Raw genomic sequence first — 18,999 nt, 5'->3', positions numbered from 1 at the left:
TATATATATGGCTTCCTCTACAACAGTCCCCAGATGTTTAGGTTATTGTTTCTTAACTGGAACCACAACTAAAGAGTTAGATCAGTTTACTATTTTATCCGACCATCTGCTTCTCAACGATGGGTTATATACTAAAACCAGAAAATTCCAGGGACACAAGTCCATTACTGTCTTTTGTTGTGACATTTGTTGTTCTATTAGGAGCCGTGATGGTGAGTTACCACAACAGTGAATTGGGCATCCCACACATCCACGGATATTGGGGCTGGCAGAGGTATTATAGGTCACAAAGTCATGTCCACATCCAAAATTCATGTCTATGCTGGAAGGACAAATTATTACCCCTTCTATGATGGAAAGCATTTCGTCCAACCAGCTTGGCCCGCGGTTCTGTTGGCAGGGTAGGAACTCAACAGCAACCGGAGCCAGACTGGGACTGGTGACGGCGTTCCATGTTGTTGAGCCCACGTGTTGCTTCGTAGCAAATGCCGCGACATTTCATCTGGCACCAGTGTGGCTGGGGGAGGAAGACACCTGATGGAACAAGTCATTTTATCCACCTGGCTTGCCAGCCTCCTCTGCAGAGAGCCCTCTGGTAGGCATTCACATTGTTTGCAAACATCCTCACAGCCTGTGCCCGTTCTACACGATCCTTCCGTCTACCTCTTCTGTAAGCTTTGAGTCCTGTTTATTCCAAGTCTCTGACCATCCAGCCAACCCACTGACCAAAGCTTGCAAATCAGTGAAGAAAACTTCTTCTGCTGGGTTTTGGTCTAGAAAAAGCGGGCCATACTTACATTGTTTAAGTTCTGGCCATGAGGAGTATTTGCTTTCAACTCTGATCATTTATGGACATCCCCGTGTAATGCCACAATGTTCCAGCTGTTAACCATGGATTGAGGCCATTATATCATAAAAATTTATTAAATTTTTTTTTTTGCTTTTACATTTATTTATTTTTGAGAAACAGAGTGAGACAGAGCACAAGCAGAGGAGGGGCAGAGAGAGAAGGAGACACAGAATCCGAAGCAGTCTCCAGGCTCCGAGCCATCAGCACAGAGCCCGATGCGGGGCTCAAACCCACAGACTGTGAGATCATGACCTGAGCCGAAGTCGGACGCTTAAACGACGGAGCTACCCAGGCGCCCCTATCATAAAAATTATTCTAACAAAAAGAACGATAATCAAGTCTGGGATTTATAGACTTGATTGTCATTTTTCATCTGTAATCTATTGATGAAAGAGAACTCTGTGTGAGGTCTTAGGATAGGAGGTAATAGGAACAAGTTCCATGAGACTCTAAGCAAGATGATCAGGCAATTTAAGTTTGGTTCAACGATTTGATCATGCTTTGTTATTTTATCTGCCTTTTCCACTAGATGACGGATTTTTCTGCCGCTCACACTCAATCCTACGCCTTGGTGACCCAGAGGATTCAATAGCAAGTGGGGAGACATGGCTTAAAAGCAGAATGTTTTTGAGTCTTTGTTCCAGAAACCTAAGGTCTGCACTGTGACTCATTTGTTGGGATGTATCATAGTCTCCTTTCAGCATCCCCACCTGCCACAGATGCTTCAAGTGCCACTGCAGCTGCTGACTCATAAGACTTCTGTGGGACAGCAGTTTAGCTATAAGAGGACAAAAACAATGTGTCACAGAGGCACCGAGGCTGTCCCCTTTTTAGCCCAAATATGCTTAACACATTTTTAACAGTCCTGCACTGGTTTCTCTACAGTATAAATAATTTAAAATACCAGTTACCTAATTATTGAGCGTTTAATGAACTCATCAGATGGTGCATTTGTTGGCAGTACACGGGGGTACCGTGCAAACTCAGATGCAAATTACATTTTCCTTCCACGCTGAAATGAACATGTAATGTGACATAAATAAGGAAATAATATGTTAAACATACATAATTGATGCAAAAAAGCCTTGCAAAGCAAAATTTAGAAACAAAACAATATTAAAGCAAAGGTTTCTTAGTGAGTAATAAGTTTGCTCAAGTCTCAGGGTGAAAGGGGTAAGAGAGAGTATCTAGTCATGTGCTGCTTGGGAGGAGCTGAAAATGGACAAGAGTAGGCAGCCCGAGTCTAGACTGGAAACGGTAGGTGGTGTCCCTTCTTCATATATGAGACCCCAGAAGCGAATAGTTGTGAAGCATGTACCAAGCAATGGGCAAAGCCATGCTTAAAAAAGAGAGAAAGAGAAAGAAAAATGAGTGTGCATGCGCTTGGTAGGGCAGCTCTAAAAAAGTACCAGAAACTTAACGACTTAATCAACACAAGTTTCCTGTCCCCCAGTTCTGGTGGCCAGAAGTCCAAAATCAAGGCAGAGCTGATTCCTCCTGGGGCTGCGAGGGACACACTGACCCAGGCCCCCTCTCCAGCTCCTGGTGGCTTGATGGCAGGCTTTGTGTCCTTTGGTGACGTGACTTCAGTCCTCACATGGCGTCTCCCGTGTGAGTGTCTGTGTCCAAATCTTCCCTTCTCACATCGGCTCTTTTGAAATCAAACTGCTATGATGACCTCATCTCCACATGACCACCTGCAAAGGCTCTTTCCAGATAAGTGAGACTCCCAGGTACTGGGGATTACAACTTCGACAGCCTTTGGGAAACACACTTCAACCCATAACAACGTATTGCATGCTCTTTGCTTGAGGTTGTACAGCCCCCGAGGGCACGGCTGTGCTCGGAACGGTGTCTTTAATGTGATGCTTCTGCTCAAGTCATGGGCAGACTCCACCATCGTCTGCCTTTTAACATTTCGCGTAGGCACCTGCCCTGAAGTGTTTGGGACTCTCCGCTGCCTTTCTTTCCCTCTGCTGGAGAGACTGGCATCACCCCGAATGAACTTCCTGACAGTAAATTCCTTGCTTGAAATGCTAACAGTGCTTCTGCATTTTCACTTCCTGTTCCTCCAAATCCAGCCTCCCTGGGCAGAATCGGAAAATATTTGCTTTGCTTTGGTCCATTTAACTTTCTAAGTGTCAACAAAATGAGATGCTCACCTCGTGATTGCTTCATTGTTATATAATAAGCTTGCTGTTTTAGAAAAGTTTTAATAAGCATTCTATTTGAGGAAAGTTTTAGATTTACAGAAAACACTTATGAACGTAGTACAGGGAGCTCCTGTCTTGCGTCAGTGTGGGACCTTGGTTACAGTCAATGAACCGTTACCGATGCAGGATTATTAACTGGAGTCCACACTTCATTTGTGTGTCCTAATGTCCTTTTTCTCTCCCAGGGTCCCCTCCAGGATGTCATTTAGTTGTGATGTCTCTTCAGGATCTTCCAGGCTGTGACACTTTCCCAGACTTTCCTTGTTTTCGATGACCTTGACAATTCTGAAGGCTACTGGTCAGCTAGTTTGTAGAATCTCCCCCAAGAGGGATTCGTCTGATGCCCTTGCATGATTGGCCTGGGGTCATGCCTTTTGGCAGGAAGACCACACGGGTGAAGTGTGGCTCCCATCACGTCTCATCAAGGCTACATGCTACCCACACAACTTACCACTGGTGATGTTGGCCTTGATGACATGGCTGATGTGACATTGGTCAGGTCTCCCCAATGTGCAGGTGCTCTTTTGCCTTTCTACACTATACTCTACGGAAGGAAGTCACACTGTGTAGCCTATCCCTGAGGCGTGGACACCTAGTTCCCCCTCCGTGAGGGCAGGGTGTCTATATGTGGTATTTACAATGATTTTGCCCAGATTTATCTCTTTTCTTCCCCTATTTATTCAATTATTTATTTACATCACTGTGGACTCATGGATATTTATTCCATGAAACAATACTACTCCACTTATTTTGGTCCTCAAATTGTTCTTCTTGCTTTGGGCATTGGGAGTTTTTCAGTTGGAACCTGTATTTGACAAAGTCCCATCAGTGTGCGTGTGTGTGTGTGTGCATGCACGTGTTGAGACTTCCCTACTGCAGGGCAACGTAAGATGCTCTCGCTTCACCTTCCATATTTTCTGTTTAGTCTTAGAATCAGCCATTTCTCTTGGAGCCCGTGTTCCTGTCACCGGAGAGTGGTGTTGGAAATCAAGGTCTGGGTGCTTGATGCACTCTTCTCTGCCAGTGTTTTCCTGTCCTTAATCAGCTGACATATCAAGGAAATGTATGTGTGTGCTAACAGGTACATGTGCGTATCTATAAATATTTCTACACGTTGCCATGCCTCTATATTAAGCTAGATGTGAGTTTATGTTGATTTCTCCAGCTGCAACCCTTTACCACCTGGATCACTCCTCCCTTCCCTTATCGTCAGCCTTCCACTCGAACAGTGAGAAACCAACCATACATTACCTGCTTTGAACATTTCCTTAATTCTTGACTTCAGAGGTGTCAATGGAGAAGCAAGAGACCACTTGTATATTGACATAAGAGACCGACACTAGAAGGATCTTCTGGGAACACTGCCAGGCTAGACGAAGAAATGAAGTCAGCGACCTGTAGTGTGAGAGCAGCTAGGCTGTCCAGCAGCGTCTGTCACGGCCCCTCTGGTGGCACCCGGGCTGCAGAATCAAGGTGGATACAGCCCTCTGTAAGTTCCTATGGAACAGCTCCTTGTTATCACTTCTGGGAATCAGAAATCTCTGCGAATCTGGAGAAAGGAAAACACTATTTCTCGAAATATGGGAAATGGGTATCCGGTAGACTGTCTACTCAACACATTGTGAATGCAGCAAGACCCCAGAAGCTCATCCATCTACCCCGTAGCTCTGCCTCTCATGCCTTGAGTGTGGCGCGAAGGTGAGCTGTGCTTGGCGCGTCCATGTAGACACACATCAGCATCGTCTTATTTTCCAAATCTTCAGGTTCTGAAATTTTGGGATTCCGCCTATTCCCTCTAACTCTGCTTGAAACTAGACAGTTCTTTTCAGAGATCGAACTTTCCCATAGGTTCTTATGAAATAGAATACTAACAAGGAACTCACCCTAACACAGTGTCTGCCCAGAGACACGGGTGCATTCATCAGTAATTACCTGCCTTCAAGTTATCAGAGATAATGGTCTGGAGAAATGTTTGTCACCATGTAACGAGGATGACCATCTTCCAGCCTCTCATATTAGTTATCTTACTTCCTGCTCTGCAGCCCTCACATCAATGCCATGTAGTTTCTGTGTTTATTAGGGAAACACCCAACACCCCAACTTAAGGTTACCAGAATCAGGTTCTTGGGCCAATGATGGAAACCAGGCTGGCCCCCAAAGTCAAAGGCACAGGCAAGGCTTTATTGGGGCTGCAACTTGAGCTGGAGGGAGGAGACACAACACCAAGGGAGAGCCGTTAGGCTGGGCCCCCAGCACAAGGGGAGGCTCTGCTTCTACAGAGGAAGTTCCCGCTCAAGTTCGAGGTTCTGGTCCAATATGCTAATGAGGGAAGGGAAAAACAGTGCTTTGTCCTGACTGGTTGGTTTTGGCAGACAACTCAGCCTACACATAGGTGCCTTCTTGAAACCTGGGTCCATTGTTATGTCAGGTTTGCATATGGGGTCACATCCTGGTTTCATCCTGGTTCTGCTCCGTAAGAGAAGCCGTTTAACAATCGTGCCAACAGAAGGTGGCCCAGGTGCAGTTTTTCACTCGGGACTTGTTCTCATGGGCCCTGAATGTCTATTTGAGATACCAATGTCTGTGTTAGTAAAGCTTTGCTGAGATCACCAGGCACAAACTTCCTGGAGTCTCAGTGACACACGGGTTCTCATCCCGGTGTCTGCTCCCGGGTCAGTTTTTCTCGGGCTGCAGCTCGACTCCCATTTCTACCGCTTAGTTACAAGTAACTAGCAATTTTCTGGGGCTTGCCATTTTTCAGGTCTTTAAGGACACTATACTCTGGGTTTACAAAATATTCATGCCTATTTCATGTGGTGGAAGGCAAGATTACAGTCTTGTAACGGGTCCTGCACTGAGATCACACCGGCCTGGGGGCCCTGGAATCAAAGCCAGCACAGGTGTTTCCCCTGCTCTGGACGACGGTGACTTTCACGGAAGTCATGCCCTCAGCCTTCTTGAAACCCGGGTTTCCAGATGTGTCATCTCGTGTCATCTCCCCGCAGGATAATGACGCCACAAGGACGTGACCTCGAGCTTTTGGCCGATGGAGAAGCAGTGAGAACCAAGTTTTTAGGGGAGTCGGCCACGGCCACCAAGCTTGCAAGCAGGACGGTCAGAACTCACGGCTGTCACGTGCCTGGCTCAGCACCTGTGCTCTGTCCCCACCATGCACTTCTTTCTCCCAGGAGCAGCTTGTCACTAAGAGGGTGACACATCTCAGATGGCAGTCTGAGACATGTCACCTGACGTTTCCAACACAGAATGGCTATGGTTCCTGAGCACTGGAGTGTGACTCTCGTAACCAAGAGAAAATGACGGTTTGTGCCGGGCGGTTGCTGAGTCCTCTACTCTGGAGTTGGCATCTGGAATCCCGTGTTCGAAATCGTTACGGATGAGGTGACGTGTCCTCTACCCACGCAAGCCCAGGTCGAGGTTAGTTATCGGAGGAAAACTCCAAGGAGAAAAGAATTTCTCGCGAGTGCTTCATGAGAAGCCCTAAGGTTTCCGAGCTTCTCCAGGGACGACCTTAGGTTTCCAAATAAAATTATTCCAGCAAAGTTTGGGCATGGATTCTGAGCACAAAGAAATTAGTTAGGAGATGTTTGCTGTGGCAGAAGGGTAGTGAACATCCTGATATAGACAGTTTAATTCAAATTATTCACAAAAGATTAATCTTAGGGAAAAGTTGCAGCCAAAATATCTTCCTTGCTTCATAGTTCGGAATCTGGGAGATAGGCCAATCTATTGGAAATTTAATATTTGTAATTCTCAAAGCAATTCAAGCCAAAACATTAAACTCAGCATTTTTTTTTTAGATCTAACTGTATTGATTCATTAAGATCTAGATTGCTTGTTTAAATGTTGTATAATGGTTCATCACATACATAGACCAAATTTTTAAATCCATTTATTTAAGGAAAGGCAATTACTTTGTTTATTATCTGTTTTAATGTTAGAAGCCCCGCGAAATATTTTGCCGTCCTTGGGTTTTGTGAACGTACCTGGCTCAGTATTTTCTCTTATTTTTGACTAAAAGAATTACAAGGTATGGTTTTTCCATATTTTGAGGTACAGTGAGATTACGAAGAGTCTAAGGGGCCTGACCTTGAGACAAGGCCTGCCCACGGGGCTGAGGGAGGGAACGAGAAATGTCCACAGCTGGACGCACGGGGGGAAGGGGGAAGCCCCGTCCAGCCGCATGAATGGGCCCACGTGATTTAGTGAGTGTTTATCGAATGAATGAACGAACGAATGAATGACATCCAGCACTATAGGAGACAGCCCCCGTGGGTGCACCAGGGCCCCGAGTCAGAGGCCGGCCGAGATCAGCAACCTTGCAGTTTCCACGGGCGAAGCCAGTTATGTCTGCGCAGGAGGTACAGGCCTCCCGCTAGGGGTTTCGGGACAGGATGTGTATCCGTGTTGCAATTGCAGAAACAAAAGTGCACGTTTCCTGAACGCAGTCCCCACGTGCATGCGTGTGGAGACTTCCCCACCCCAAGCGGCAATTCCTGGACACCAGCAGGGTGTTGTAAATGTTGTCACCTGCACTTCTGACCAACTGGCTGTAAATCAGAGGTTCCTGCCGCCCCTTTCCGAGGTTTAATTTGCTGCCGTGGCTCACAGAGTGCAGAGAAATATTTTATTTACCAGGCTACTGGTTACTATAAAAGGATATGACTCAGGAACAGCCCGCTAGAAGATCTGCAGAGGGGCTCAGAGCTCCCAGGCCTTCTCCAGGGCCCACCCTCCCCAAATCTCCCCGAGTTCACTGATCTGGAGGCTCTCTCAAAACTCGTCCTTTTGGGGTTTTATGGAGGCTTCATTACAGAGGCATGGTTGATTGCATCCTTGGCCATTGGTGATTGATCCAACCTCCAGGTTCTCATCCTGCCCAGGAGGTCATGGGGGTGGGTGGGACTGAAAATTCCAACCCTCTCCGTTTCTCTAGGTAACCAGCCCCCCATCCTTAGGTAGGGGTCCAAAAGTCACCTCCTGAACACACTAAAAGGCACCTTCATTGCTCTCACCACTCAGGAAACTGCCAGAATGGGGGATGAAGAGCAAATACATATTTCTTATTATAAATCGCGATAGCACACCCAGAGCCCAGGCTTTAAAGATCTGCGTACATGATGTCAGATGAAAACAAATCTGGACCTAGGGGTGTGCTCAAAGGGCCTGTGCTCAAGGGGACTCTTGACGTAAGGGGCAGAGACCCGGCTGTAGCCGGATCATCCTGACCCTGAGATCTGTGACTACCCCAGAGGTCAGGCAGGAAGCAGTTCTCTCTCTTTTTTTAATAAAGTATTTTTTAATGCGTATTTAGTTTTGAGAGAGCGCAGGCCAGGGGCAGAGAGAGAGGGAGGCAGAAGATCTGAAATGGGGTCTGCGTTGACAGCACAGAGCCCGACACGGGGCTCGAACTCACGAACCGGGAGATCACCACCTGAGCTGAAGTCGGATGCTCAACTGACGGAGCCACCCAGGTGCCCCAGGAAGGAGTTCTCTTTCCAGGGAGGCGTGGACGGGGCTACACAGAATCGGGTGTGGGGCGTGGGTGGCCTGTCGGACAGCTGATGGAGGAATGCCCTTCCTTGAAGGTCACGGTTCTTGGGAAGGGTTGTCTGCTGGCTCAGCCTTGGCGGGTCCAAATTCAGAGGCCGGCAGGAGGGAGAGATGTTGGCACAAGTCAAGTATTTTGTGCGGCTCGGTCAGTGGGCACAAGGAACCCAGCTCATCATTTAGGAGGAGGGAGTGGGACCCCGGGGCGGGGGGGTCTGAGCCCCTCACAGATAAACAAGGAGTCTTTCCTTAGCTGTCTGGCGCGGGCTGGGTCTGCACAGTTAGCTGGTTACGGATTGCTGGCCTGTAGGACCTCTTGCCTCCCGGCTTGAGTCTGCCTGGGTTTCTAACCGAGGCTGGGGTGCTTCGGCTCTGGGGGTGCAATCAACATGCGCCCCAAGAATAGGTAGGCCTGGCCTACGGGAACAGATGAGGAGTGGGCAGGACGGGGTCATGCCGAAGAGACCCAACCACGTGGGACCCTTCCCCGAGCTTTCTGTAGACCCCCTGCTTTTATGCCCGCACAACACGCTCTTCAATCAGAAAGTGAACACTTTCTCGCCATTGTGGCGGCGAGAATTAAATGACAGTTGACAAATCCTGGTGCCTCTCGTGACCCAAATCTAACTCGCCCCCGCGCTTTCGGAAGGCAGGGGCTGTGTTTCATTGTTCTGCATCGAAAAGGTATAACGGGTTTGGTGCTTCCCAGCCAACAATCACGCCTGCCCCCCGCGTCCTCGACTGGCGCTAACGCACGTTTGGATTTATACTCCCAACCCCCTGGTGGTTTGTGCCTGCTAGAAAATAGTTTTAAAACCGTTTCTGTAATTTTTTTTTAACATTTCATGAACGACCAGACGGTTTTCTCGCAACACAATACCAACGTAGTTGTGAACAGCGCAAGTCATGTAACTTTGCCCCACACGCATGTAGCGCCGCGACATGCAAATGAATAGAAAATCAGCGTGTAAATATGACACGGCGGATGCAAATGGCACCCAGAAATTACGAAGCAGCAAGCCAACTAACGCAACCTCCTCCTACAGCCCGAAGAGCTTTCCGAGCGGGGCTTCGGGCCGAGAGGGGAGGCTCGGTGGTCACAGGTGTGGGTGCCGCGTCGTGGGGAACAGGAACGCGAGGGGCGTCCATGCGCCAATACCAGCTTGGCGGACGGTGGTGTGTAGGCAGAGCAAAAGGGGGGCAGGACTCGGCCACGCTGGGACAAGAGCGTGTGGTTCTGAGGAACGTGACGCTGTGCCGGGAACAGTCTTTCTTGGTGCGACCGCTGTGCTCAGGTCACCAGCAACTGTGTTACCTGCACGGACCAAGCGCTTCAGGAGATGAACTCGGTCCCCTGAGGGATTTTTCCAGCTGGCGGTTACTTTTAACGCTGGTTTAAGGGCTTATCAGTCTTTACTGGGTTAATTTCGCTTCTCTTTCCCTGGAAGCTTTTGTAAGTTTCTTTCAGGAGGTAACTAGAAACAGATTTTTTGTAAAAATCCACCCTGTTGGGCGCTGAAGATGCGCCTGTGGCGGGTGAACGCCCGTCGCCCTCCCCCGAGGGAGTTTCTAAGCCCCTGGCGCCCCCAGGCTGCCTGGTCCCCATTCCACGTGAATGTTGGAGCTTCTCGGTTCTTTCATCATTTGAGGATCAGGTTCCTATTTTCCCTCTTTATGTCTCGTTGTTCGGGTTCCGGACTTCAGTACTGCTTTTTCATTCTCTAAAGACTTTTTTCTGTTTTCCAGTATTTTTCCCGTTGATACTTTATTTTTGAGACTTCTAATTGACTTAAAAACAAATCTCTGTCTGGTTGTTTTATGTTAGCCTTTTGTTGTACGATTCCTATCGTGGATTTTTGGACACGGTTCCTTCATCTGGAGGACTGTTCTTTCTCTGGAATGACTCCTTCCTCAACCTTCATGGTCCTGCTTTTCCTCATGTGCATGAGAACTTTCGTTTCTAAGGTCATCTCAAGTGATTGCGTGTGTGATGCATGGAATATGGGATATGTGGTGTGTGTGTGTGTGTGTGTGTGTGTGATCTCTGTGTCCCTGTCTGCACACAGACTTGGCCCCTGCATCAGTGAGCACTGGGGGTGTGGTTCACAACTCAGCACAGGGCAGGGGCCCTAAGCCTTCAGGCCCCCTTGGGTGAGGAGCCCCCCCACCCGCCCCGTCCAGCTCTCGGCGGCCTCACCCCTGCCGCCCCCCGCGTGCTCCCCCATCCGCTTCTGGGACCACCTCTCGGAGCGCGTGCACCGTGGGCATGGCTCACGTGGGTTCCTTCCGAGTCAGGAACGTTTCACCCTGCGGTGCAAGGGGAGCGGGAGACGGCGGGGTGGCGAGAGCACACGGGGACCTGCAGGCGCCTCCGTGCTGTGGTCCTTGCGGGAGGGGCCTGAAGGCAGGTGGCCCCGCTCACCGTTCAGAGGTCACCGTCCCGACCCCTCCAGGCCGGCATCTGCCTGGTGACCGGTTTTAGAAACGGGGCCCTCCAGGGACAGCTCCGGGGATCCCGCCAGATGCAGGTCCTGGATCCCAAATAGATGGTTAACTTGCCCTCTGCTTGACTCAGGTAAGGAACACCGGGCTGACTTACCCGGAGTTTGGTCTGCAGTGAGAACCCCGGGGGAACACTCCGGATTAGCAGCCCGGCCTGCCTGGAAACCGAATAGTCTTGAAAACCGAAGAATGGCTTCCTGCCTGCTTGAACTTCCTCCTCGTGCAGACAGAACTAAAGAAGATCATGCCCGGAGCCAAATGAGTACTTCCTCCGGAAGCGAGCGCCGGGAAGGCCTGCCGTCCCTATAGACAGACTGCTTATCTTGCAGAGTGGATGACCGTTGCAAGATGGAAAGGCCTTCGAGAGATTGTGGAAACAAGCCTTCACCTACAGTCTTCACCCCAGCGTGAAAGAGATACCATCTTCTACTTAGTTTATAAGGAGAGGGGTTCCCCGGGGAGATTCCGCCCTGCTATCACAAGGCTTGTCTCTGGTGCTGAAATGCTAACAAGTTGGCCTTTGTCAGGTAAGTGGCGTTGGCCGTCCCGAACTGTGGCTTTCCCTTCCATGCCTGCCACCTTTTGTCACGCGGTACACAGTTGAAATACGAACACATGCCCTGACGTTTTGGGGACCTCCTGAAGGCCCACCTTCCTTTTGTCCTGACAACTTTTGTGAACATAGAACTTGAAATACAGTGGATCCCCGAACAACTGTGTGGTTGGGATGTCAGCCCCCATGTGGTAGAAAATTCACGCGTGGCTTTTGACTTCCCCAAAACTCAGCTGCTAACCACTACTTATAGCCTACTGTTGACCAGAAGCCTTTGGTCAATTAACACATATTCTGTACATTATATGTATTATATATTATACTCTTACGATTATATGCCAGAGAAAAGAAAATGTTATCAAGAAAATTATAAGGGGGGAGCGCCTGGGGAGCTCAGCCGGTTGGGCATCTGATTCTTGACTTCCCTTCAGCTTGTGATCTCACGGTTCATGAGTTCAAGCCTCATGTTGTACTCTGCACTGAGATCAGGGAGCCCGCTTGGGATTCTTTCTCTCTCTCTCTCTCTCTCTCTCTCTGCCCTGACCCTGCTCTCTCATGCTCTCTCTCTGTCTCTCAAAATAAATAAAGTTAAAAAGAGAAAATCATAAGGAAAATAAAATCCATATATAGTCCTGTACTGTGTTTATTGAAAAAACTCATGGGGGACATGGACCCGTGCGTTGGCCGTGTGTTTGTTCAAGGGGCAGCTGTGTAACTTAATCGTAGGAAAGCCTATGTTGTTCACGGAATGTAAAGGTAGCAAAAACCCGTAGACAGACAAAATTCACACTGGTTACCAGTTCACCTCACCTTTTTAGGAAGAATGGTGGTGGCAATACTTAAGAATTATAGTAAAGTAAGTGTTCACTAATCATTTTAGATGATGTTAAGAGTATGTGCTATGCAAACAATTCCTGCAGATGACAATATACTTTGACCTAAAATAAAACACAAATGGTTTCATGCACCATGGACCTTGGTGACAGAGGCTTGGGAGGCAAGGAATGCACCCGTCTCATCCTCAGGACCCAGGGGTGGATCTGGGTGTGGGGAGTGGGAGGGAAAGAGGCTTTTCTGGAAGCTGAGTCTGACCCCACAGGTCAGCAGACCTGGCGACCCCAGTGTTCTTTTTCAGACACTGTTCACTGATTATTTTACAAGACATGCATATAATCTGATGTTATTAGAATTGAGAGGACCTGTAACATCCTGTCCCACCTTCAGTATCAGACGTTAGATTGTTGTTTCCTTCTTGATCTTTCTCTTCGGCCCTGTTCCTACTTTTGAGATCTTCCGCCTCCTAACAACTAAAGGCCGGTGATGCCTGTAAAAACCCATGCTTTTCTTGGCTGATTATTACTGTTAAAGTCTTTTTAGGTCACTTTATGCACCTGTAGCTTCTTTTGTTATGGTTCTTTTTGTTCTCCTTTGACTGGCTGATTAGTGAGATTGGCTTGGCTCTTGGGTTCTCAGTCGTGATAAAGAATACTTCTGGGGGCGCCTGGGTGGCGCAGTCGGTTAAGCGTCCGACTTCAGCCAGGTCACGATCTCGCGGTCCGTGAGTTCGAGCCCCGCGTCGGGCTCTGGGCTGATGGCTCGGAGCCTGGAGCCTGTTTCCGATTCTGTGTCTCCCTCTCTCTCTGCGCCTCCCCCGTTCATGCTCCGTCTCTCTCTGTCCCAAAAATGAATAAACGTTGAAAAAAAAAATTAAAAAAAAAAAAAAGAATACTTCTGATTTCTTCAAGACCAGTGTCATCAAAATGGTGCAATAGCAGTTTTCTACAGTCTTCCCCATAAAGAACACTGATCTTGACCATCACAATGGATGGGAGTGATTTTGTGGAAGTTCCAGCAGAGATGTTCCACCCTTACATTGGAGGAAAAAAACACACACAACCCCCCCCAAAGAAGACCCCGAAACAAAACAGAAAAACCCCAACTGGACACATTGAAGAGGGTAAGAAGAATATTTTCATTTCATCCACATCACTGCTTCCCTCCAAGGCAGCACAGCTCAGTGCCAACAGAGCTTTCTCAGCTCATGATTTGTCTTCTGGTGGAAAATGAATGTGTGAGTGAGTACCTGTGTGGAGCTCTGCCCCATCCAGGTTACTGGGCTGTGCTGTGCGACTGAGTCATGCGGAGTAGCTTAGGCTCCTGGAGGACATCAAAGGGACGTTGATCCTACTAATCGTTTTGTGGGTTCCATCAGGAAGCCTGAGCATGAGCTGCTGGGTTGGCTCAATGCAAATTCCCCTGATTACTCTGCGTGCCTCACCCACACATACCTCCTTTCCATGGATGTACCCCTGATGATGGTGATAGTGAGTTTTGCACAAGAGCACTCTGACTTGGTGGGATTGGTAGAAAACACATAGAGTTAACCATTTAGCACCATCCCAGGGAAAGCAAATGGGAAGTTGTCAGCACCCAGCCTGGCTTTGTAGGATTGAGAGAAAGCATACAATCTTAAGAAATCCTCCCCCAAGCCAAGAGGAAAAGAGAAGTGGGGAGCAGATGCAGCCACAGAAAGAAAATGAGAAAGCCTCAGAATCCCCAGCAGAGCTCACAGAAGGTATTTCCCTCTTGAGCCAGTCAGGAAAGACTGGAGGAGGTGGCTACTTCTTCAGATGTGAAGACTGCAACGTAAGACTTCCCACAACATGAAAAATCGAGGAAATGTGACACCACAAAAGGAACACAATAACTTTCCAGTAAGAGACCCCAAGGAAATGGAGGCTTCCTCGATGCCAAACCAGTGAAGGACATTACAAAGACAAACAAACAAAAACACATGCCAGATATAGATGCAAAAGTTCTCAACAAAAAGATATAGTGAACGAAATTCCGTAGCATATTACAAGAATCGTACACTATGATCAAGTGGGATTTATCCCTAGGATGCAAGCATGGTTCGATGTATGCACATCAATACATGTGATGCACTATATTAACAAAATGAAAGAACCGCATGACCATTTCTATAGATGAAGAAAAAGCATCTGACAAAATTTGGCATGATTTATGACAAAAACTCTTAACACATAGGAGACAGAAGGAACATACATCAAAAGAATAAAGGCCATATATAACATCAAACTCAACAATGAAAGTTGGAAAGCCTTTCTTCTAAGATCAGGAACAAGAAAGCGTATCTGCTCTTCTCCCTTTTCCTCAAGAAAGTACTGGACATCCTAGCCAGAGCAATTAGACAAGAAAAAGAAATAAAAGCATCTAAATCAGAAAAGAAGAAGTAAAATGGTCTCTGTTTGCAGATGACACAATCTTATGCAGAGAAAATGCTCAAGATTCCACTAACAAAACTGTTAGAACTGATATAGAATTCAGTAAATTTCAGGATATATGTAAAAGCAGCATACAAAAATCAATGTGTTTCTATACACCGATAACAAACTATCTGAGAAAGAAATAAAAAATTCCATTTATGATACTATTGAAAACAACTGGATTACATAGGAGTAAATTTTACCAAAGTGGTGAAAGATCTGTACATTGAAAACTATAAGACACTGATGACAGAAATGGAAGAAGACACAAATAAATGGAAAGACATCCTATGTTCATGGATTGGAAGTATTAACATTGTTAATATGCTCCTACTAATGAAGTCAGTGCAAACCCAACCAAAATTCCAACGGCATTTTTCACAGAAATAGAACAAACAATCGTAAAATTCATATGAACACCAAAAGACACTAAGTAACAAAGCAGGACTGAAAAGAAGGACAAAGTTGAAAACATCATGCTCCCCGATTTCAACTACATTACAAAGCTATAGTAAGCAAAACACTATGGTGCTGGCACAAAAACAGATACATAGAAGAAAGGAACAGAAGTGAGAGCAGAAATAAACCCACACGTAAATGGTCGAATAATATCTGACTAGAAAACCAAGAATACTTAATGGGGGGAAAATAGTCTCTTCGATAAATGGTGTTGAGAAAACTGGATAGTCTCATGTTACAAAAAAGGAAATTGGGCCATTATCTTACACGACTCACAAGAATTTACTTGAAATGGAGTAAAGATAAATATAATACCCAAAACATTAAAATGCCTAGATGAAAACATATGGAGAAAATTCCTTGACATTGGTCTTAGCAATGACTTTTTGGACATGAATCCCAAAGCACAAACAACAGGAGCAAACAAGTGGACTGCATAAAATTAAAAAGCTTCTGGACAGCAAACGAAACAGTCAACACGATGAAAAAGCAGCCTATGGAATGGGAGAAGATATCTGCAAGCCATATATCTGATAAGAGGTTAACATCCAAAATATAGAAGTAACTCCTATAACTCAACAGCAAAAAAAAGAGCAAAGAATCCGGTTACAAAATAGATGAGCAACCTGAACAGAAAGCTTTCTAAAGAGGGCACAGAACTGGCCAACGGGTATATCTAAGGGTGCTTAACACCACTAATCTTCAGGAAAATGCGAATCAAAACGATAAGGAGACACCACTTCATACCTGTGAGATGTCACTTCACACACACCTCTTATCAAAAAGATAAGTGATAACAGGTATTGGTGAAGATACGGAAAAAGGGGACGCCTTGTGCACTGTTGGTGGGAATGCAAACTGGTGTAGCCACTATGGAAAAGAATATGGAGCTTCCTCAAAAAATTAAAAACAGAACTCCCATGTGATCTAGCAACCCACTTCCGTGTCTATAGCCAAAGGAAGTGAAATCACTGTTTCAAAGAGATATACGCACCCCCATGTTCATTCACAAACAAGACTTGAAAACAACCTCAGTGTCCATTGATGGATGAATGGATAAAGAAAATGGATTCTATAAATACAATGGAAAGCTACCATAAAAAAAGATGGAAATCCTGTCATTTGTGATAAGATGGATGAAACCTGAAGACATTATGTTAAGTGAAATAAGTCACACAGAGAAAGACAAATATTGTATGATCTTGCTTATATGTGGGATATATAAAAGCTGAACTCATAGAAACAGAGAGCAGATTGGTGGCTGCTGGGGGCTGGGGGTAGGAGGTGGGGCAAATGAGAAGATGTTAATCCAAAGGTACAAATGTCTACTTATGTAAGTTTTGGGGATCGAATACACAGCCTGGTGACCATTGTTAATAATACCGTATTGTGTACTTGAAATTTGCTAAGAGTGTAGATCTTAAATGTTCTTATGACACACGCAAAAAATAAGGATCCTTATGTCAGGAGATAGAAATAACGTTACGTCAGATGGGATGATGTGTTAACTCACCTTATTGTGGTGATCACCTCAACACATGTATCAAATCATTACGTGGTACACCCTAAACTTACACAATGTCACGTGTCAATTACGTCTCCAGCACACAGCCCGACGTGGGGCTCGAACTCACAAACCGCGAGATCATGACCTGAGCCGAAGCCGGACGCTCAACCGACGGAGCCACCCAGGCGCCCCCAGACGTAGAATCTTTAGATTGAAGATCAGCATCTGGATTCAGAGCCTGCTTCCGTTAGCCGTGGCTTATCCCACTCCAGAAAGGAGGAGCCAAGGGTCTTTGGGGTTTAAAGCAGCGTAAACCAGCGCCACGCCTCTGGCACTTGGCACTTTGGGCTTTGTTTATCATTTGGGGATGATCAGGACGCTGCCTTAAACTGGCATCTGGAAGAAGTGAGTCAGGTGTTAATGACCTGGAGCCATATGGTCCTGTCGTTCTCACCCCATCATGCTGACCCCCTTGATGTCCACCAGACTTAGCATAGTAGAGACCAATTCGAAGCGCGGCTCCCGTGATGTGTCCCAGGCCAGGTTCCGCGTTCTGCCTGCACAGAGCTGAAGTAACAGCACAGCGGGCATTCGTGTGTGATGCGAGCTCCACCAGTGGGGTTGGGTTCGGTCTGACTTGCCATCTGACTGCGCTTTCTCCTGCTGGCATAGGGCGCTGCATGGACCCCGTGTGAGAGAAAGTTCTTCCCACGGTGATCCCTCCATCTAAGTGTATATGGTTCCCAAAAGAAGCAGGCTACATCCATGTCGGTACTAATGGCTTACTTTTCCCCCAGTAGTTGTTTTTTGTTTGTTTGTTTGTTTGTTTAGTGTTTATTTATTTTGACAGAGAGAGAGAGAGAGGGGATGACTGGGGGAGGGGCAGCCAGAGAGGGAGACCCAGAATCGGAAGCAGGCTCCGAGCTCTGAGCTGTCAGCCCAGAGCCTGATGCAGGGCTTGAGCCCACGAACCACAAGATCATGACCTGAGCCTTGTCGGACGCTCAACCAACTGAGCCGCCCGGGTGCCCCTCCCCCAGTGGTTCTTAAACGAGGCAAAAAGCATCGCACAACTAACCATGCCGAGCCCTGATCTGTTGCTGCGTCCTGCTCGGGTGTGCAAGGATCCCTCCCTAACTCAAGTGGAAGGCAGAGGACGGTGCGTGCAGCCAATCACCCGTAGCGTTCGGTTCAGCCTCTCTCGGGTTGTTTCCAAATTTGATTTTGGAATACTGCCTGAAAAAGTGCCAGCATTTTAGATCCTTCTATCCAGTCTCTATGCTGCAAAACCCTCGTTTTTATTAGCTTATGTACTTGCAAAGAAATTGGATTAAAATAGGAGGGGGGAAGTTGGCATCATCTGTGTGAGCCTTGAGTCCCAACTCCTGGCATGAGGACATTAACGGCACCTGCTGCTCACAGTCGTTGTGAGGGTTACGTGGGACCGTGCCCGCTGGCTGCACGCTCAACTGCAAGCAGAACGCTCAACTGCTTTTGAGAAATGGAAGATTCAGGTGGTGGCTTTTTTAGCTAAAAATTTTCAGTTGCAAATGATTATGGCTTGCCTTTAGCATTGTGCTTTTGTACACGATTTTTGCCATTATTCCTTTAGATGAAAGAAGAACTCATTGTAGGCTGTTCTATCTATGAAGCGGGTATCCGTAGAAGGGCAATTTGGGGGCATTTGTGGCTGTTTTATTCCATTCCTCTTGCTTCTAATCTAAAATTTAAAAAAATCCAAAATACATGTATGCACACATGTAGAGACATGTGGATATATGTATGTATAAAGTGAGCATATATACATATCATCCGTCATGTATATGTGTATAGATCTCTCTCATTCTGTTTCCCCATGCTTTTATTTCCCCTGGAAGTCTTGTCGGGCTTCCCGGTGAAACGGTCCTGTAGCCTTGGAAACAAAGTAACGACCTCTCCCTCCCTGAGGGTCTCAGTTCTGGGAAGTTTGAAAATAAAAGGGAGGTACGATGTCAATTTCATAAATCAAAGCCTTAAACGCTTGCCTAGTTAAATCTTTGAAAATTGAAGTGTGTTTTCAA

The sequence above is a fragment of the Lynx rufus genome, unplaced genomic scaffold (genome assembly GCF_022079265.1).
Source record: "Lynx rufus isolate CCGP_SWC_20201006 ecotype Redwood Valley unplaced genomic scaffold, mLynRuf1.p SCAF_1, whole genome shotgun sequence".
NCBI lineage: Eukaryota > Metazoa > Chordata > Mammalia > Carnivora > Felidae > Lynx > Lynx rufus.
Note: the sequence above shows the minus strand (reverse complement) of the source record.